Source organism: Rhinoderma darwinii, unplaced genomic scaffold (assembly GCF_050947455.1).
Source record: "Rhinoderma darwinii isolate aRhiDar2 unplaced genomic scaffold, aRhiDar2.hap1 Scaffold_247, whole genome shotgun sequence".
NCBI classification, from domain to species: domain Eukaryota; kingdom Metazoa; phylum Chordata; class Amphibia; order Anura; family Rhinodermatidae; genus Rhinoderma; species Rhinoderma darwinii.
In genome coordinates, this window is record NW_027462768.1 from 1 (window position 1) to 21,024 (window position 21,024).

General features: G+C 46.7%; 12 non-coding genes and 2 pseudogenes across 12 annotated transcripts; all 14 read right to left on the reverse strand.

The window, feature by feature from the left end:
* Positions 1-924: 924 nt before the first annotated feature.
* On the reverse strand, positions 925-1,115 carry LOC142702892 (U2 spliceosomal RNA). Its single transcript, XR_012867281.1, has one exon. It is a non-coding gene; the product is annotated as a U2 spliceosomal RNA (small nuclear RNA).
* A 1,290-nt stretch (positions 1,116-2,405) lies between these two features.
* On the reverse strand, positions 2,406-2,596 carry LOC142702904 (U2 spliceosomal RNA). Its single transcript, XR_012867292.1, has one exon. It is a non-coding gene; the product is annotated as a U2 spliceosomal RNA (small nuclear RNA).
* Positions 2,597-3,886: 1,290 nt separating this feature from the next.
* LOC142702925 (U2 spliceosomal RNA) lies at positions 3,887-4,100 on the reverse strand (annotated as a pseudogene).
* A 1,351-nt stretch (positions 4,101-5,451) lies between these two features.
* Positions 5,452-5,562, reverse strand: LOC142702930 (U2 spliceosomal RNA; annotated as a pseudogene).
* Positions 5,563-6,852: 1,290 nt separating this feature from the next.
* On the reverse strand, positions 6,853-7,043 carry LOC142702916 (U2 spliceosomal RNA). The gene has a single exon (XR_012867303.1). It is a non-coding gene; the product is annotated as a U2 spliceosomal RNA (small nuclear RNA).
* Positions 7,044-8,333: 1,290 nt separating this feature from the next.
* Positions 8,334-8,524, reverse strand: LOC142702929 (U2 spliceosomal RNA). The gene has a single exon (XR_012867311.1). It is a non-coding gene; the product is annotated as a U2 spliceosomal RNA (small nuclear RNA).
* Positions 8,525-9,814: 1,290 nt separating this feature from the next.
* On the reverse strand, positions 9,815-10,005 carry LOC142702933 (U2 spliceosomal RNA). Its single transcript, XR_012867312.1, has one exon. It is a non-coding gene; the product is annotated as a U2 spliceosomal RNA (small nuclear RNA).
* Positions 10,006-11,295: 1,290 nt separating this feature from the next.
* LOC142702893 (U2 spliceosomal RNA) lies at positions 11,296-11,486 on the reverse strand. Its single transcript, XR_012867282.1, has one exon. It is a non-coding gene; the product is annotated as a U2 spliceosomal RNA (small nuclear RNA).
* A 1,290-nt stretch (positions 11,487-12,776) lies between these two features.
* Positions 12,777-12,967, reverse strand: LOC142702894 (U2 spliceosomal RNA). The gene has a single exon (XR_012867283.1). It is a non-coding gene; the product is annotated as a U2 spliceosomal RNA (small nuclear RNA).
* Positions 12,968-14,257: 1,290 nt separating this feature from the next.
* On the reverse strand, positions 14,258-14,448 carry LOC142702896 (U2 spliceosomal RNA). The gene has a single exon (XR_012867284.1). It is a non-coding gene; the product is annotated as a U2 spliceosomal RNA (small nuclear RNA).
* A 1,290-nt stretch (positions 14,449-15,738) lies between these two features.
* On the reverse strand, positions 15,739-15,929 carry LOC142702897 (U2 spliceosomal RNA). The gene has a single exon (XR_012867285.1). It is a non-coding gene; the product is annotated as a U2 spliceosomal RNA (small nuclear RNA).
* A 1,290-nt stretch (positions 15,930-17,219) lies between these two features.
* Positions 17,220-17,410, reverse strand: LOC142702898 (U2 spliceosomal RNA). The gene has a single exon (XR_012867286.1). It is a non-coding gene; the product is annotated as a U2 spliceosomal RNA (small nuclear RNA).
* A 1,290-nt stretch (positions 17,411-18,700) lies between these two features.
* LOC142702899 (U2 spliceosomal RNA) lies at positions 18,701-18,891 on the reverse strand. The gene has a single exon (XR_012867287.1). It is a non-coding gene; the product is annotated as a U2 spliceosomal RNA (small nuclear RNA).
* Positions 18,892-20,181: 1,290 nt separating this feature from the next.
* Positions 20,182-20,365, reverse strand: LOC142702924 (U2 spliceosomal RNA). Its single transcript, XR_012867310.1, has one exon. It is a non-coding gene; the product is annotated as a U2 spliceosomal RNA (small nuclear RNA).
* Positions 20,366-21,024: the final 659 nt, after the last annotated feature.

Consider the following 21,024-nt stretch of genomic DNA (forward strand, 5'->3'; position numbering starts at 1 on the left):
ACTGAACAACACTGCCTGGGCCCAGGCTTTTATCTCTGAGGCAGGCCCCATTATGATGTCAGAAAGCTGGCTCTGGAATCCTGAGGGCTCCACTATGACACGTGCAAAGTTCCGTCTGAACTTTATATAAGACTGTGAGGCTCAGTCAGTCACTCAGTGTTGCCTGAGAGGGCAACACTGCAACAGCCGGCCGCCAGGCTGTCTTTTTTTTGCACATTTATTTGCCTCCAGGAGGCCACAAGAGGGAGACAAGGGACTGCAAAATGGAAAATAGGCATCCACCAACTTTACAGACAACTTCTCTTTGCTCCTACAACCTCCATCCTTGCACAGTTTGTTATTCTTCCAGGTAACATAGTAACAAATCCAAATTGCTGCTCTCTTTGTAGGCAAGCAAGGGTTTGTTGCAACTGCAATTCTTACTTCTTCTTGAAATGTAGGGACGACAGTACATTCCATCACATCCACCTAGTGTACACAGGTAGGTCCATTGTGGCGGGTAGGCGGCTGGCTGCTTTAATGGCTGTTTGCTGTTCCCCTACTCCACTCCACTCCACTATTTGACTGTGGTGCTGCATCAATCAGTGGCTGGCTCAGGTGCAGCTCTTTAACTTACCTAGGAGGGAGGGAGGGAGGGCGGAGAGAAGACAAGGAAGGTGAATGAGCTGTTCCAATGTGAAATGCCGGAAACACAGAAACACAGAAGACACACACACACACACACACACACACACAACAAGAGGTGGCAATGTATTCATTAATTGCATTTAATAAATGAGCTCATTATCACACATGACTGTACAAATGCATTGTCCAACAGGTGTTGAAATAATGGGATTAAAAGGGGAGATCCCTTCAGAAAGACAGAAACAATGGCAAAGAGAAAAAACACTTTTGGAATCTGATTTTAGTCAACACATAAGGGAAGGGTGCACCGGTCCTGGAAATACTGCAATACCAGGTCAATGCGTGGAGTGGACAGAGCAAGCTCTATTTCCATCTCCCTGTTCTAAAAATCCATTTAATATATGGTCCCCAGATAGGGGACGTATCAGATATTAAACTGATAAGAACAGATACTACACTTGATCTTAGCCAAAAGGCCGAGAAGCGATAACCCGAGCGGCCCTTGCCTTGCCCGAGCCTGTCCCATACTGCTGTTCACCCCTTGCAGCGATTCAGCCTACTCCTAGGCAATTCCATGGGGCCCTGCAGGCTCACACACATTTACAGCTACTAAGCGGGAGGTGAATAAAGGCCGGAGAGGAAGCCAGACAGGATTTGCTTCTTTTGCTTGCACCACAATGCAGTGCTGAAAGAGGAGGAATCTACATAAAAACGCCTTCCTGGCAACGCCCAAATGCCCTCCTGCCATGCAGATAAACACTGGCAGCGGCAGCAAGTGCATGCCCACAGCCACCCCTTGTTCCTTCACACCTTGTATCAGCTTTAATCCAGTCCTGTGCTGCCTGCTGAGCAGCACTGAACAACACTGCCTGGGCCCAGGCTTTTATCTCTGAGGCAGGCCCCATTATGATGTCAGAAAGCTGGCTCTGGAATCCTGAGGGCTCCACTATGACACGTGCAAAGTTCCGTCTGAACTTTATATAAGACTGTGAGGCTCAGTCAGTCACTCAGTGTTGCCTGAGAGGGCAACACTGCAACAGCCGGCCGCCAGGCTGTCTTTTTTTTGCACATTTATTTGCCTCCAGGAGGCCACAAGAGGGAGACAAGGGACTGCAAAATGGAAAATAGGCATCCACCAACTTTACAGACAACTTCTCTTTGCTCCTACAACCTCCATCCTTGCACAGTTTGTTATTCTTCCAGGTAACATAGTAACAAATCCAAATTGCTGCTCTCTTTGTAGGCAAGCAAGGGTTTGTTGCAACTGCAATTCTTACTTCTTCTTGAAATGTAGGGACGACAGTACATTCCATCACATCCACCTAGTGTACACAGGTAGGTCCATTGTGGCGGGTAGGCGGCTGGCTGCTTTAATGGCTGTTTGCTGTTCCCCTACTCCACTCCACTCCACTATTTGACTGTGGTGCTGCATCAATCAGTGGCTGGCTCAGGTGCAGCTCTTTAACTTACCTAGGAGGGAGGGAGGGAGGGCGGAGAGAAGACAAGGAAGGTGAATGAGCTGTTCCAATGTGAAATGCCGGAAACACAGAAACACAGAAGACACACACACACACACACACACACACACAACAAGAGGTGGCAATGTATTCATTAATTGCATTTAATAAATGAGCTCATTATCACACATGACTGTACAAATGCATTGTCCAACAGGTGTTGAAATAATGGGATTAAAAGGGGAGATCCCTTCAGAAAGACAGAAACAATGGCAAAGAGAAAAAACACTTTTGGAATCTGATTTTAGTCAACACATAAGGGAAGGGTGCACCGGTCCTGGAAATACTGCAATACCAGGTCAATGCGTGGAGTGGACAGAGCAAGCTCTATTTCCATCTCCCTGTTCTAAAAATCCATTTAATATATGGTCCCCAGATAGGGGACGTATCAGATATTAAACTGATAAGAACAGATACTACACTTGATCTTAGCCAAAAGGCCGAGAAGCGATAACCCGAGCGGCCCTTGCCTTGCCCGAGCCTGTCCCATACTGCTGTTCACCCCTTGCAGCGATTCAGCCTACTCCTAGGCAATTCCATGGGGCCCTGCAGGCTCACACACATTTACAGCTACTAAGCGGGAGGTGAATAAAGGCCGGAGAGGAAGCCAGACAGGATTTGCTTCTTTTGCTTGCACCACAATGCAGTGCTGAAAGAGGAGGAATCTACATAAAAACGCCTTCCTGGCAACGCCCAAATGCCCTCCTGCCATGCAGATAAACACTGGCAGCGGCAGCAAGTGCATGCCCACAGCCACCCCTTGTTCCTTCACACCTTGTATCAGCTTTAATCCAGTCCTGTGCTGCCTGCTGAGCAGCACTGAACAACACTGCCTGGGCCCAGGCTTTTATCTCTGAGGCAGGCCCCATTATGATGTCAGAAAGCTGGCTCTGGAATCCTGAGGGCTCCACTATGACACGTGCAAAGTTCCGTCTGAACTTTATATAAGACTGTGAGGCTCAGTCAGTCACTCAGTGTTGCCTGAGAGGGCAACACTGCAACAGCCGGCCGCCAGGCTGTCTTTTTTTTGCACATTTATTTGCCTCCAGGAGGCCACAAGAGGGAGACAAGGGACTGCAAAATGGAAAATAGGCATCCACCAACTTTACAGACAACTTCTCTTTGCTCCTACAACCTCCATCCTTGCACAGTTTGTTATTCTTCCAGGTAACATAGTAACAAATCCAAATTGCTGCTCTCTTTGTAGGCAAGCAAGGGTTTGTTGCAACTGCAATTCTTACTTCTTCTTGAAATGTAGGGACGACAGTACATTCCATCACATCCACCTAGTGTACACAGGTAGGTCCATTGTGGCGGGTAGGCGGCTGGCTGCTTTAATGGCTGTTTGCTGTTCCCCTACTCCACTCCACTCCACTATTTGACTGTGGTGCTGCATCAATCAGTGGCTGGCTCAGGTGCAGCTCTTTAACTTACCTAGGAGGGAGGGAGGGAGGGCGGAGAGAAGACAAGGAAGGTGAATGAGCTGTTCCAATGTGAAATGCCGGAAACACAGAAACACAGAAGACACACACACACACACACACACACACACAACAAGAGGTGGCAATGTATTCATTAATTGCATTTAATAAATGAGCTCATTATCACACATGACTGTACAAATGCATTGTCCAACAGGTGTTGAAATAATGGGATTAAAAGGGGAGATCCCTTCAGAAAGACAGAAACAATGGCAAAGAGAAAAAACACTTTTGGAATCTGATTTTAGTCAACACATAAGGGAAGGGTGCACCGGTCCTGGAAATACTGCAATACCAGGTCAATGCGTGGAGTGGACAGAGCAAGCTCTATTTCCATCTCCCTGTTCTAAAAATCCATTTAATATATGGTCCCCAGATAGGGGACGTATCAGATATTAAACTGATAAGAACAGATTTTTTTTTTTTTTTTTTTTTTTTTTTTTTTTAATCATTCAGATCACGTCTTAAAAATCATAAAATTCAAAATAAAAAAGACTTAGATCATCACAATGAAAACTGAAAACGTATAATTAACTTTTGTTTTCCTCTTTCCTTTTTTCCTTTTAAGAAATCAAAAAAACATTCCTTTTTTAACAGCAATAGTTCCTAACATATCCACTAAATGTTCCTGCAAATCATTACCATCCCATTCACAGTTTACAATGCACGCTAACCACGTTGGCACACCATACCGTTCAAGAAACCCTGGTAAATTTTCTCTTACACAGAGCCGCACCCTTCTCCGCATTTTTTCAAAATTAATTTTACTACGTAACTGCTCTACTTCTTCCAGTAACCTGTCTCTTTCTGCTCTTTCCTCTTCTGAAATGACACTTTTTTTCTTTCTCTCTGCTTTTTTCCTTTTTTTCTCATCACTTTGCCCACTTCCTTCCAATTTCTGAAGCTTTCCTTCTTCCAAACTAACTTCCGCTTCCTTTCTTTTGACTATCTTCTTATTTTCGTCTTGTACCTCACGTTTGCTTTTCTTTGGGCATGATTTGAATATGTGCCCCTCCTCTCCACACATATTACATACTTTCCCTTTCTGACATTCATTATACTTATGTCCCTCTTGCAGACATTTTGTACACATTACTTTCTCACACGTTTCTCTCTCATGACCATAATCTTTACAATTCAAACAAAACATATCCATTCCCAAAAAAAATAAATTTCCACATGCACTTCCAATCTTAAACCGCGCTGGAGGAAACAATAGGTTTCCAGATTCACCAATTCTTGCAAATTTACAAAGAAATTTCCATTTCCCAGTCCAAAATCCAAAGGGGTTAAACACTTTCCCCTTTCCCACCACCTCCTCACAAAACTTAGTGAGAAATGACTTAATGTCCTCTTCTTCCACGTAAGGCGAAAACATCTTTACGACCACCAACTTCTTGTTTGGCACAAAATGTGGTGTTACCTTCACACCCACAAGTCTTGGGTCCCTTTTACCTTCCTTCAAGCGTTCCAAAAAATCAGAATAAATTTCTTCTGTAGCGAAGGTAACGTCAAAGCACCCTCTCCTCGGATAGTCCATCACCGCCAAAATGCACGATCTCTCCAGCTGAAAGAAATCCAACAAAAGGACCTTCGTGATGAACTCCAAATCCTTCCTTTGCCTCTCAGATTCCTCCACGAAAAACCGGACCGCATTCCTGGTTCGCATATGTTCGGGAATTTCCTCCATCCTGCTCCAAAAGAATTCCAGCAATCTCCAAAGAAATACCTTCAGTACCGGAGTACCAGGCAGGTGATCGCTCCCCGTTGCCCTGGACTAATCCTCCTCCCCAATAGCAGCAGAGGGGTGAAGTCTCTCCTAAGAGAAACGATCCCCCCAGGCCAAGGAAAAGGGTACCAGGGCACCTCCTGACCAAGAAACAAGGCAATACCCTAAAGTACTACACTTGATCTTAGCCAAAAGGCCGAGAAGCGATAACCCGAGCGGCCCTTGCCTTGCCCGAGCCTGTCCCATACTGCTGTTCACCCCTTGCAGCGATTCAGCCTACTCCTAGGCAATTCCATGGGGCCCTGCAGGCTCACACACATTTACAGCTACTAAGCGGGAGGTGAATAAAGGCCGGAGAGGAAGCCAGACAGGATTTGCTTCTTTTGCTTGCACCACAATGCAGTGCTGAAAGAGGAGGAATCTACATAAAAACGCCTTCCTGGCAACGCCCAAATGCCCTCCTGCCATGCAGATAAACACTGGCAGCGGCAGCAAGTGCATGCCCACAGCCACCCCTTGTTCCTTCACACCTTGTATCAGCTTTAATCCAGTCCTGTGCTGCCTGCTGAGCAGCACTGAACAACACTGCCTGGGCCCAGGCTTTTATCTCTGAGGCAGGCCCCATTATGATGTCAGAAAGCTGGCTCTGGAATCCTGAGGGCTCCACTATGACACGTGCAAAGTTCCGTCTGAACTTTATATAAGACTGTGAGGCTCAGTCAGTCACTCAGTGTTGCCTGAGAGGGCAACACTGCAACAGCCGGCCGCCAGGCTGTCTTTTTTTTGCACATTTATTTGCCTCCAGGAGGCCACAAGAGGGAGACAAGGGACTGCAAAATGGAAAATAGGCATCCACCAACTTTACAGACAACTTCTCTTTGCTCCTACAACCTCCATCCTTGCACAGTTTGTTATTCTTCCAGGTAACATAGTAACAAATCCAAATTGCTGCTCTCTTTGTAGGCAAGCAAGGGTTTGTTGCAACTGCAATTCTTACTTCTTCTTGAAATGTAGGGACGACAGTACATTCCATCACATCCACCTAGTGTACACAGGTAGGTCCATTGTGGCGGGTAGGCGGCTGGCTGCTTTAATGGCTGTTTGCTGTTCCCCTACTCCACTCCACTCCACTATTTGACTGTGGTGCTGCATCAATCAGTGGCTGGCTCAGGTGCAGCTCTTTAACTTACCTAGGAGGGAGGGAGGGAGGGCGGAGAGAAGACAAGGAAGGTGAATGAGCTGTTCCAATGTGAAATGCCGGAAACACAGAAACACAGAAGACACACACACACACACACACACACACACAACAAGAGGTGGCAATGTATTCATTAATTGCATTTAATAAATGAGCTCATTATCACACATGACTGTACAAATGCATTGTCCAACAGGTGTTGAAATAATGGGATTAAAAGGGGAGATCCCTTCAGAAAGACAGAAACAATGGCAAAGAGAAAAAACACTTTTGGAATCTGATTTTAGTCAACACATAAGGGAAGGGTGCACCGGTCCTGGAAATACTGCAATACCAGGTCAATGCGTGGAGTGGACAGAGCAAGCTCTATTTCCATCTCCCTGTTCTAAAAATCCATTTAATATATGGTCCCCAGATAGGGGACGTATCAGATATTAAACTGATAAGAACAGATACTACACTTGATCTTAGCCAAAAGGCCGAGAAGCGATAACCCGAGCGGCCCTTGCCTTGCCCGAGCCTGTCCCATACTGCTGTTCACCCCTTGCAGCGATTCAGCCTACTCCTAGGCAATTCCATGGGGCCCTGCAGGCTCACACACATTTACAGCTACTAAGCGGGAGGTGAATAAAGGCCGGAGAGGAAGCCAGACAGGATTTGCTTCTTTTGCTTGCACCACAATGCAGTGCTGAAAGAGGAGGAATCTACATAAAAACGCCTTCCTGGCAACGCCCAAATGCCCTCCTGCCATGCAGATAAACACTGGCAGCGGCAGCAAGTGCATGCCCACAGCCACCCCTTGTTCCTTCACACCTTGTATCAGCTTTAATCCAGTCCTGTGCTGCCTGCTGAGCAGCACTGAACAACACTGCCTGGGCCCAGGCTTTTATCTCTGAGGCAGGCCCCATTATGATGTCAGAAAGCTGGCTCTGGAATCCTGAGGGCTCCACTATGACACGTGCAAAGTTCCGTCTGAACTTTATATAAGACTGTGAGGCTCAGTCAGTCACTCAGTGTTGCCTGAGAGGGCAACACTGCAACAGCCGGCCGCCAGGCTGTCTTTTTTTTGCACATTTATTTGCCTCCAGGAGGCCACAAGAGGGAGACAAGGGACTGCAAAATGGAAAATAGGCATCCACCAACTTTACAGACAACTTCTCTTTGCTCCTACAACCTCCATCCTTGCACAGTTTGTTATTCTTCCAGGTAACATAGTAACAAATCCAAATTGCTGCTCTCTTTGTAGGCAAGCAAGGGTTTGTTGCAACTGCAATTCTTACTTCTTCTTGAAATGTAGGGACGACAGTACATTCCATCACATCCACCTAGTGTACACAGGTAGGTCCATTGTGGCGGGTAGGCGGCTGGCTGCTTTAATGGCTGTTTGCTGTTCCCCTACTCCACTCCACTCCACTATTTGACTGTGGTGCTGCATCAATCAGTGGCTGGCTCAGGTGCAGCTCTTTAACTTACCTAGGAGGGAGGGAGGGAGGGCGGAGAGAAGACAAGGAAGGTGAATGAGCTGTTCCAATGTGAAATGCCGGAAACACAGAAACACAGAAGACACACACACACACACACACACACACACAACAAGAGGTGGCAATGTATTCATTAATTGCATTTAATAAATGAGCTCATTATCACACATGACTGTACAAATGCATTGTCCAACAGGTGTTGAAATAATGGGATTAAAAGGGGAGATCCCTTCAGAAAGACAGAAACAATGGCAAAGAGAAAAAACACTTTTGGAATCTGATTTTAGTCAACACATAAGGGAAGGGTGCACCGGTCCTGGAAATACTGCAATACCAGGTCAATGCGTGGAGTGGACAGAGCAAGCTCTATTTCCATCTCCCTGTTCTAAAAATCCATTTAATATATGGTCCCCAGATAGGGGACGTATCAGATATTAAACTGATAAGAACAGATACTACACTTGATCTTAGCCAAAAGGCCGAGAAGCGATAACCCGAGCGGCCCTTGCCTTGCCCGAGCCTGTCCCATACTGCTGTTCACCCCTTGCAGCGATTCAGCCTACTCCTAGGCAATTCCATGGGGCCCTGCAGGCTCACACACATTTACAGCTACTAAGCGGGAGGTGAATAAAGGCCGGAGAGGAAGCCAGACAGGATTTGCTTCTTTTGCTTGCACCACAATGCAGTGCTGAAAGAGGAGGAATCTACATAAAAACGCCTTCCTGGCAACGCCCAAATGCCCTCCTGCCATGCAGATAAACACTGGCAGCGGCAGCAAGTGCATGCCCACAGCCACCCCTTGTTCCTTCACACCTTGTATCAGCTTTAATCCAGTCCTGTGCTGCCTGCTGAGCAGCACTGAACAACACTGCCTGGGCCCAGGCTTTTATCTCTGAGGCAGGCCCCATTATGATGTCAGAAAGCTGGCTCTGGAATCCTGAGGGCTCCACTATGACACGTGCAAAGTTCCGTCTGAACTTTATATAAGACTGTGAGGCTCAGTCAGTCACTCAGTGTTGCCTGAGAGGGCAACACTGCAACAGCCGGCCGCCAGGCTGTCTTTTTTTTGCACATTTATTTGCCTCCAGGAGGCCACAAGAGGGAGACAAGGGACTGCAAAATGGAAAATAGGCATCCACCAACTTTACAGACAACTTCTCTTTGCTCCTACAACCTCCATCCTTGCACAGTTTGTTATTCTTCCAGGTAACATAGTAACAAATCCAAATTGCTGCTCTCTTTGTAGGCAAGCAAGGGTTTGTTGCAACTGCAATTCTTACTTCTTCTTGAAATGTAGGGACGACAGTACATTCCATCACATCCACCTAGTGTACACAGGTAGGTCCATTGTGGCGGGTAGGCGGCTGGCTGCTTTAATGGCTGTTTGCTGTTCCCCTACTCCACTCCACTCCACTATTTGACTGTGGTGCTGCATCAATCAGTGGCTGGCTCAGGTGCAGCTCTTTAACTTACCTAGGAGGGAGGGAGGGAGGGCGGAGAGAAGACAAGGAAGGTGAATGAGCTGTTCCAATGTGAAATGCCGGAAACACAGAAACACAGAAGACACACACACACACACACACACACACACAACAAGAGGTGGCAATGTATTCATTAATTGCATTTAATAAATGAGCTCATTATCACACATGACTGTACAAATGCATTGTCCAACAGGTGTTGAAATAATGGGATTAAAAGGGGAGATCCCTTCAGAAAGACAGAAACAATGGCAAAGAGAAAAAACACTTTTGGAATCTGATTTTAGTCAACACATAAGGGAAGGGTGCACCGGTCCTGGAAATACTGCAATACCAGGTCAATGCGTGGAGTGGACAGAGCAAGCTCTATTTCCATCTCCCTGTTCTAAAAATCCATTTAATATATGGTCCCCAGATAGGGGACGTATCAGATATTAAACTGATAAGAACAGATACTACACTTGATCTTAGCCAAAAGGCCGAGAAGCGATAACCCGAGCGGCCCTTGCCTTGCCCGAGCCTGTCCCATACTGCTGTTCACCCCTTGCAGCGATTCAGCCTACTCCTAGGCAATTCCATGGGGCCCTGCAGGCTCACACACATTTACAGCTACTAAGCGGGAGGTGAATAAAGGCCGGAGAGGAAGCCAGACAGGATTTGCTTCTTTTGCTTGCACCACAATGCAGTGCTGAAAGAGGAGGAATCTACATAAAAACGCCTTCCTGGCAACGCCCAAATGCCCTCCTGCCATGCAGATAAACACTGGCAGCGGCAGCAAGTGCATGCCCACAGCCACCCCTTGTTCCTTCACACCTTGTATCAGCTTTAATCCAGTCCTGTGCTGCCTGCTGAGCAGCACTGAACAACACTGCCTGGGCCCAGGCTTTTATCTCTGAGGCAGGCCCCATTATGATGTCAGAAAGCTGGCTCTGGAATCCTGAGGGCTCCACTATGACACGTGCAAAGTTCCGTCTGAACTTTATATAAGACTGTGAGGCTCAGTCAGTCACTCAGTGTTGCCTGAGAGGGCAACACTGCAACAGCCGGCCGCCAGGCTGTCTTTTTTTTGCACATTTATTTGCCTCCAGGAGGCCACAAGAGGGAGACAAGGGACTGCAAAATGGAAAATAGGCATCCACCAACTTTACAGACAACTTCTCTTTGCTCCTACAACCTCCATCCTTGCACAGTTTGTTATTCTTCCAGGTAACATAGTAACAAATCCAAATTGCTGCTCTCTTTGTAGGCAAGCAAGGGTTTGTTGCAACTGCAATTCTTACTTCTTCTTGAAATGTAGGGACGACAGTACATTCCATCACATCCACCTAGTGTACACAGGTAGGTCCATTGTGGCGGGTAGGCGGCTGGCTGCTTTAATGGCTGTTTGCTGTTCCCCTACTCCACTCCACTCCACTATTTGACTGTGGTGCTGCATCAATCAGTGGCTGGCTCAGGTGCAGCTCTTTAACTTACCTAGGAGGGAGGGAGGGAGGGCGGAGAGAAGACAAGGAAGGTGAATGAGCTGTTCCAATGTGAAATGCCGGAAACACAGAAACACAGAAGACACACACACACACACACACACACACACAACAAGAGGTGGCAATGTATTCATTAATTGCATTTAATAAATGAGCTCATTATCACACATGACTGTACAAATGCATTGTCCAACAGGTGTTGAAATAATGGGATTAAAAGGGGAGATCCCTTCAGAAAGACAGAAACAATGGCAAAGAGAAAAAACACTTTTGGAATCTGATTTTAGTCAACACATAAGGGAAGGGTGCACCGGTCCTGGAAATACTGCAATACCAGGTCAATGCGTGGAGTGGACAGAGCAAGCTCTATTTCCATCTCCCTGTTCTAAAAATCCATTTAATATATGGTCCCCAGATAGGGGACGTATCAGATATTAAACTGATAAGAACAGATACTACACTTGATCTTAGCCAAAAGGCCGAGAAGCGATAACCCGAGCGGCCCTTGCCTTGCCCGAGCCTGTCCCATACTGCTGTTCACCCCTTGCAGCGATTCAGCCTACTCCTAGGCAATTCCATGGGGCCCTGCAGGCTCACACACATTTACAGCTACTAAGCGGGAGGTGAATAAAGGCCGGAGAGGAAGCCAGACAGGATTTGCTTCTTTTGCTTGCACCACAATGCAGTGCTGAAAGAGGAGGAATCTACATAAAAACGCCTTCCTGGCAACGCCCAAATGCCCTCCTGCCATGCAGATAAACACTGGCAGCGGCAGCAAGTGCATGCCCACAGCCACCCCTTGTTCCTTCACACCTTGTATCAGCTTTAATCCAGTCCTGTGCTGCCTGCTGAGCAGCACTGAACAACACTGCCTGGGCCCAGGCTTTTATCTCTGAGGCAGGCCCCATTATGATGTCAGAAAGCTGGCTCTGGAATCCTGAGGGCTCCACTATGACACGTGCAAAGTTCCGTCTGAACTTTATATAAGACTGTGAGGCTCAGTCAGTCACTCAGTGTTGCCTGAGAGGGCAACACTGCAACAGCCGGCCGCCAGGCTGTCTTTTTTTTGCACATTTATTTGCCTCCAGGAGGCCACAAGAGGGAGACAAGGGACTGCAAAATGGAAAATAGGCATCCACCAACTTTACAGACAACTTCTCTTTGCTCCTACAACCTCCATCCTTGCACAGTTTGTTATTCTTCCAGGTAACATAGTAACAAATCCAAATTGCTGCTCTCTTTGTAGGCAAGCAAGGGTTTGTTGCAACTGCAATTCTTACTTCTTCTTGAAATGTAGGGACGACAGTACATTCCATCACATCCACCTAGTGTACACAGGTAGGTCCATTGTGGCGGGTAGGCGGCTGGCTGCTTTAATGGCTGTTTGCTGTTCCCCTACTCCACTCCACTCCACTATTTGACTGTGGTGCTGCATCAATCAGTGGCTGGCTCAGGTGCAGCTCTTTAACTTACCTAGGAGGGAGGGAGGGAGGGCGGAGAGAAGACAAGGAAGGTGAATGAGCTGTTCCAATGTGAAATGCCGGAAACACAGAAACACAGAAGACACACACACACACACACACACACACACAACAAGAGGTGGCAATGTATTCATTAATTGCATTTAATAAATGAGCTCATTATCACACATGACTGTACAAATGCATTGTCCAACAGGTGTTGAAATAATGGGATTAAAAGGGGAGATCCCTTCAGAAAGACAGAAACAATGGCAAAGAGAAAAAACACTTTTGGAATCTGATTTTAGTCAACACATAAGGGAAGGGTGCACCGGTCCTGGAAATACTGCAATACCAGGTCAATGCGTGGAGTGGACAGAGCAAGCTCTATTTCCATCTCCCTGTTCTAAAAATCCATTTAATATATGGTCCCCAGATAGGGGACGTATCAGATATTAAACTGATAAGAACAGATACTACACTTGATCTTAGCCAAAAGGCCGAGAAGCGATAACCCGAGCGGCCCTTGCCTTGCCCGAGCCTGTCCCATACTGCTGTTCACCCCTTGCAGCGATTCAGCCTACTCCTAGGCAATTCCATGGGGCCCTGCAGGCTCACACACATTTACAGCTACTAAGCGGGAGGTGAATAAAGGCCGGAGAGGAAGCCAGACAGGATTTGCTTCTTTTGCTTGCACCACAATGCAGTGCTGAAAGAGGAGGAATCTACATAAAAACGCCTTCCTGGCAACGCCCAAATGCCCTCCTGCCATGCAGATAAACACTGGCAGCGGCAGCAAGTGCATGCCCACAGCCACCCCTTGTTCCTTCACACCTTGTATCAGCTTTAATCCAGTCCTGTGCTGCCTGCTGAGCAGCACTGAACAACACTGCCTGGGCCCAGGCTTTTATCTCTGAGGCAGGCCCCATTATGATGTCAGAAAGCTGGCTCTGGAATCCTGAGGGCTCCACTATGACACGTGCAAAGTTCCGTCTGAACTTTATATAAGACTGTGAGGCTCAGTCAGTCACTCAGTGTTGCCTGAGAGGGCAACACTGCAACAGCCGGCCGCCAGGCTGTCTTTTTTTTGCACATTTATTTGCCTCCAGGAGGCCACAAGAGGGAGACAAGGGACTGCAAAATGGAAAATAGGCATCCACCAACTTTACAGACAACTTCTCTTTGCTCCTACAACCTCCATCCTTGCACAGTTTGTTATTCTTCCAGGTAACATAGTAACAAATCCAAATTGCTGCTCTCTTTGTAGGCAAGCAAGGGTTTGTTGCAACTGCAATTCTTACTTCTTCTTGAAATGTAGGGACGACAGTACATTCCATCACATCCACCTAGTGTACACAGGTAGGTCCATTGTGGCGGGTAGGCGGCTGGCTGCTTTAATGGCTGTTTGCTGTTCCCCTACTCCACTCCACTCCACTATTTGACTGTGGTGCTGCATCAATCAGTGGCTGGCTCAGGTGCAGCTCTTTAACTTACCTAGGAGGGAGGGAGGGAGGGCGGAGAGAAGACAAGGAAGGTGAATGAGCTGTTCCAATGTGAAATGCCGGAAACACAGAAACACAGAAGACACACACACACACACACACACACACACAACAAGAGGTGGCAATGTATTCATTAATTGCATTTAATAAATGAGCTCATTATCACACATGACTGTACAAATGCATTGTCCAACAGGTGTTGAAATAATGGGATTAAAAGGGGAGATCCCTTCAGAAAGACAGAAACAATGGCAAAGAGAAAAAACACTTTTGGAATCTGATTTTAGTCAACACATAAGGGAAGGGTGCACCGGTCCTGGAAATACTGCAATACCAGGTCAATGCGTGGAGTGGACAGAGCAAGCTCTATTTCCATCTCCCTGTTCTAAAAATCCATTTAATATATGGTCCCCAGATAGGGGACGTATCAGATATTAAACTGATAAGAACAGATACTACACTTGATCTTAGCCAAAAGGCCGAGAAGCGATAACCCGAGCGGCCCTTGCCTTGCCCGAGCCTGTCCCATACTGCTGTTCACCCCTTGCAGCGATTCAGCCTACTCCTAGGCAATTCCATGGGGCCCTGCAGGCTCACACACATTTACAGCTACTAAGCGGGAGGTGAATAAAGGCCGGAGAGGAAGCCAGACAGGATTTGCTTCTTTTGCTTGCACCACAATGCAGTGCTGAAAGAGGAGGAATCTACATAAAAACGCCTTCCTGGCAACGCCCAAATGCCCTCCTGCCATGCAGATAAACACTGGCAGCGGCAGCAAGTGCATGCCCACAGCCACCCCTTGTTCCTTCACACCTTGTATCAGCTTTAATCCAGTCCTGTGCTGCCTGCTGAGCAGCACTGAACAACACTGCCTGGGCCCAGGCTTTTATCTCTGAGGCAGGCCCCATTATGATGTCAGAAAGCTGGCTCTGGAATCCTGAGGGCTCCACTATGACACGTGCAAAGTTCCGTCTGAACTTTATATAAGACTGTGAGGCTCAGTCAGTCACTCAGTGTTGCCTGAGAGGGCAACACTGCAACAGCCGGCCGCCAGGCTGTCTTTTTTTTGCACATTTATTTGCCTCCAGGAGGCCACAAGAGGGAGACAAGGGACTGCAAAATGGAAAATAGGCATCCACCAACTTTACAGACAACTTCTCTTTGCTCCTACAACCTCCATCCTTGCACAGTTTGTTATTCTTCCAGGTAACATAGTAACAAATCCAAATTGCTGCTCTCTTTGTAGGCAAGCAAGGGTTTGTTGCAACTGCAATTCTTACTTCTTCTTGAAATGTAGGGACGACAGTACATTCCATCACATCCACCTAGTGTACACAGGTAGGTCCATTGTGGCGGGTAGGCGGCTGGCTGCTTTAATGGCTGTTTGCTGTTCCCCTACTCCACTCCACTCCACTATTTGACTGTGGTGCTGCATCAATCAGTGGCTGGCTCAGGTGCAGCTCTTTAACTTACCTAGGAGGGAGGGAGGGAGGGCGGAGAGAAGACAAGGAAGGTGAATGAGCTGTTCCAATGTGAAATGCCGGAAACACAGAAACACAGAAGACACACACACACACACACACACACACACAACAAGAGGTGGCAATGTATTCATTAATTGCATTTAATAAATGAGCTCATTATCACACATGACTGTACAAATGCATTGTCCAACAGGTGTTGAAATAATGGGATTAAAAGGGGAGATCCCTTCAGAAAGACAGAAACAATGGCAAAGAGAAAAAACACTTTTGGAATCTGATTTTAGTCAACACATAAGGGAAGGGTGCACCGGTCCTGGAAATACTGCAATACCAGGTCAATGCGTGGAGTGGACAGAGCAAGCTCTATTTCCATCTCCCTGTTCTAAAAATCCATTTAATATATGGTCCCCAGATAGGGGACGTATCAGATATTAAACTGATAAGAACAGATACTACACTTGATCTTAGCCAAAAGGCCGAGAAGCGATAACCCGAGCGGCCCTTGCCTTGCCCGAGCCTGTCCCATACTGCTGTTCACCCCTTGCAGCGATTCAGCCTACTCCTAGGCAATTCCATGGGGCCCTGCAGGCTCACACACATTTACAGCTACTAAGCGGGAGGTGAATAAAGGCCGGAGAGGAAGCCAGACAGGATTTGCTTCTTTTGCTTGCACCACAATGCAGTGCTGAAAGAGGAGGAATCTACATAAAAACGCCTTCCTGGCAACGCCCAAATGCCCTCCTGCCATGCAGATAAACACTGGCAGCGGCAGCAAGTGCATGCCCACAGCCACCCCTTGTTCCTTCACACCTTGTATCAGCTTTAATCCAGTCCTGTGCTGCCTGCTGAGCAGCACTGAACAACACTGCCTGGGCCCAGGCTTTTATCTCTGAGGCAGGCCCCATTATGATGTCAGAAAGCTGGCTCTGGAATCCTGAGGGCTCCACTATGACACGTGCAAAGTTCCGTCTGAACTTTATATAAGACTGTGAGGCTCAGTCAGTCACTCAGTGTTGCCTGAGAGGGCAACACTGCAACAGCCGGCCGCCAGGCTGTCTTTTTTTTGCACATTTATTTGCCTCCAGGAGGCCACAAGAGGGAGACAAGGGACTGCAAAATGGAAAATAGGCATCCACCAACTTTACAGACAACTTCTCTTTGCTCCTACAACCTCCATCCTTGCACAGTTTGTTATTCTTCCAGGTAACATAGTAACAAATCCAAATTGCTGCTCTCTTTGTAGGCAAGCAAGGGTTTGTTGCAACTGCAATTCTTACTTCTTCTTGAAATGTAGGGACGACAGTACATTCCATCACATCCACCTAGTGTACACAGGTAGGTCCATTGTGGCGGGTAGGCGGCTGGCTGCTTTAATGGCTGTTTGCTGTTCCCCTACTCCACTCCACTCCACTATTTGACTGTGGTGCTGCATCAATCAGTGGCTGGCTCAGGTGCAGCTCTTTAACTTACCTAGGAGGGAGGGAGGGAGGGCGGAGAGAAGACAAGGAAGGTGAATGAGCTGTTCCAATGTGAAATGCCGGAAACACAGAAACACAGAAGACACACACACACACACACACACACACACAACAAGAGGTGGCAATGTATTCATTAATTGCATTTAATAAATGAGCTCATTATCACACATGACTGTACAAATGCATTGTCCAACAGGTGTTGAAATAATGGGATTAAAAGGGGAGATCCCTTCAGAAAGACAGAAACAATGGCAAAGAGAAAAAACACTTTTGGAATCTGATTTTAGTCAACACATAAGGGAAGGGTGCACCGGTCCTGGAAATACTGCAATACCAGGTCAATGCGTGGAGTGGACAGAGCAAGCTCTATTTCCATCTCCCTGTTCTAAAAATCCATTTAATATATGGTCCCCAGATAGGGGACGTATCAGATATTAAACTGATAAGAACAGATACTACACTTGATCTTAGCCAAAAGGCCGAGAAGCGATAACCCGAGCGGCCCTTGCCTTGCCCGAGCCTGTCCCATACTGCTGTTCACCCCTTGCAGCGATTCAGCCTACTCCTAGGCAATTCCATGGGGCCCTGCAGGCTCACACACATTTACAGCTACTAAGCGGGAGGTGAATAAAGGCCGGAGAGGAAGCCAGACAGGATTTGCTTCTTTTGCTTGCACCACAATGCAGTGCTGAAAGAGGAGGAATCTACATAAAAACGCCTTCCTGGCAACGCCCAAATGCCCTCCTGCCATGCAGATAAACACTGGCAGCGGCAGCAAGTGCATGCCCACAGCCACCCCTTGTTCCTTCACACCTTGTATCAGCTTTAATCCAGTCCTGTGCTGCCTGCTGAGCAGCACTGAACAACACTGCCTGGGCCCAGGCTTTTATCTCTGAGGCAGGCCCCATTATGATGTCAGAAAGCTGGCTCTGGAATCCTGAGGGCTCCACTATGACACGTGCAAAGTTCCGTCTGAACTTTATATAAGACTGTGAGGCTCAGTCAGTCACTCAGTGTTGCCTGAGAGGGCAACACTGCAACAGCCGGCCGCCAGGCTGTCTTTTTTTTGCACATTTATTTGCCTCCAGGAGGCCACAAGAGGGAGACAAGGGACTGCAAAATGGAAAATAGGCATCCACCAACTTTACAGACAACTTCTCTTTGCTCCTACAACCTCCATCCTTGCACAGTTTGTTATTCTTCCAGGTAACATAGTAACAAATCCAAATTGCTGCTCTCTTTGTAGGCAAGCAAGGGTTTGTTGCAACTGCAATTCTTACTTCTTCTTGAAATGTAGGGACGACAGTACATTCCATCACATCCACCTAGTGTACACAGGTAGGTCCATTGTGGCGGGTAGGCGGCTGGCTGCTTTAATGGCTGTTTGCTGTTCCCCTACTCCACTCCACTCCACTATTTGACTGTGGTGCTGCATCAATCAGTGGCTGGCTCAGGTGCAGCTCTTTAACTTACCTAGGAGGGAGGGAGGGAGGGCGGAGAGAAGACAAGGAAGGTGAATGAGCTGTTCCAATGTGAAATGCCGGAAACACAGAAACACAGAAGACACACACACACACACACACACACACACAACAAGAGGTGGCAATGTATTCATTAATTGCATTTAATAAATGAGCTCATTATCACACATGACTGTACAAATGCATTGTCCAACAGGTGTTGAAATAATGGGATTAAAAGGGGAGATCCCTTCAGAAAGACAGAAACAATGGCAAAGAGAAAAAACACTTTTGGAATCTGATTTTAGTCAACACATAAGGGAAGGGTGCACCGGTCCTGGAAATACTGCAATACCAGGTCAATGCGTGGAGTGGACAGAGCAAGCTCTATTTCCATCTCCCTGTTCTAAAAATCCATTTAATATATGGTCCCCAGATAGGGGACGTATCAGATATTAAACTGATAAGAACAGATACTACACTTGATCTTAGCCAAAAGGCCGAGAAGCGATAACCCGAGCGGCCCTTGCCTTGCCCGAGCCTGTCCCATACTGCTGTTCACCCCTTGCAGCGATTCAGCCTACTCCTAGGCAATTCCATGGGGCCCTGCAGGCTCACACACATTTACAGCTACTAAGCGGGAGGTGAATAAAGGCCGGAGAGGAAGCCAGACAGGATTTGCTTCTTTTGCTTGCACCACAATGCAGTGCTGAAAGAGGAGGAATCTACATAAAAACGCCTTCCTGGCAACGCCCAAATGCCCTCCTGCCATGCAGATAAACACTGGCAGCGGCAGCAAGTGCATGCCCACAGCCACCCCTTGTTCCTTTACACCTTGTATCAGCTTTAATCCAGTCCTGTGCTGCCTGCTGAGCAGCACTGAACAACACTGCCTGGGCCCAGGCTTTTATCTCTGAGGCAGGCCCCATTATGATGTCAGAAAGCTGGCTCTGGAATCCTGAGGGCTCCACTATGACACGTGCAAAGTTCCGTCTGAACTTTATATAAGACTGTGAGGCTCAGTCAGTCACTCAGTGTTGCCTGAGAGGGCAACACTGCAACAGCCGGCCGCCAGGCTGTCTTTTTTTTGCACATTTATTTGCCTCCAGGAGGCCACAAGAGGGAGACAAGGGACTGCAAAATGGAAAATAGGCATCCACCAACTTTACAGACAACTTCTCTTTGCTCCTACAACCTCCATCCTTGCACAGTTTGTTATTCTTCCAGGTAACATAGTAACAAATCCAAATTGCTGCTCTCTTTGTAGGCAAGCAAGGGTTTGTTGCAACTGCAATTCTTACTTCTTCTTGAAATGTAGGGACGACAGTACATTCCATCACATCCACCTAGTGTACACAGGTAGGTCCATTGTGGCGGGTAGGCGGCTGGCTGCTTTAATGGCTGTTTGCTGTTCCCCTACTCCACTCCACTCCACTATTTGACTGTGGTGCTGCATCAATCAGTGGCTGGCTCAGGTGCAGCTCTTTAACTTACCTAGGAGGGAGGGAGGGAGGGCGGAGAGAAGACAAGGAAGGTGAATGAGCTGTTCCAATGTGAAATGCCGGAAACACAGAAACACAGAAGACACACACACACACACACACACACACACAACAAGAGGTGGCAATGTATTCATTAATTGCATTTAATAAATGAGCTCATTATCACACATGACTGTACAAATGCATTGTCCAACAGGTGTTGAAATAATGGGATTAAAAGGGGAGATCCCTTCAGAAAGACAGAAACAATGGCAAAGAGAAAAAACACTTTTGGAATCTGATTTTAGTCAACACATAAGGGAAGGGTGCACCGGTCCTGGAAATACTGCAATACCAGGTCAATGCGTGGAGTGGACAGAGCAAGCTCTATTTCCATCTCCCTGTTCTAAAAATCCATTTAATATATGGTCCCCAGATAGGGGACGTATCAGATATTAAACTGATAAGAACAGATTTTTTTTTTATCTTTTTATTGAGAAACACAATACAATTTATACATCTCACACAAAAAATACACAAATCTTCACCAAATTTTACAAATATATCACAAAACCATAATACAATAGAAATACCACAAAAAGAAAACACAATACAATCAGAATCATATGATATTCCTCATAACACAAAAATATTACAATGTAATTGAATTACACTTCTACACAATAGCATTACATCTAGCCATAACACCAGATATCCTCATATCTTTCCCTTTACAATGTTCCTTTCCCTTTAAGGCTGTCCATGAGGCTGATATTCTGAAAAACAGAAAAATAGAAAGTCAATTAAATCTGGAAATAATTTGACCACTGCTCAACTTTCCACAAATTCACAGCATTACTTTGCGATTTTTTACAATCCAACAGAAAATAGATGTACATGTTAGCAACCACCAATTTAATACAATCTCTGGGAGTAATCTCTTCTTTTTTAAAGAGAGCGATGTTTCTTGCTTTCCACAATGCATCTTTCACAGAATTTATCACTTGCCAAGCGACTCGGTTTTCACATCTCATTAGATTTAAGGAGACTCCATATAGTACCTGTTTGTAACCAATAGTCTGCACCTTACCAACCTCCTTTATGAAGCTAGATGCTTTCTCCCAGACGTCATTTGCATATTTACACGCCCATAGTAGATGTTCC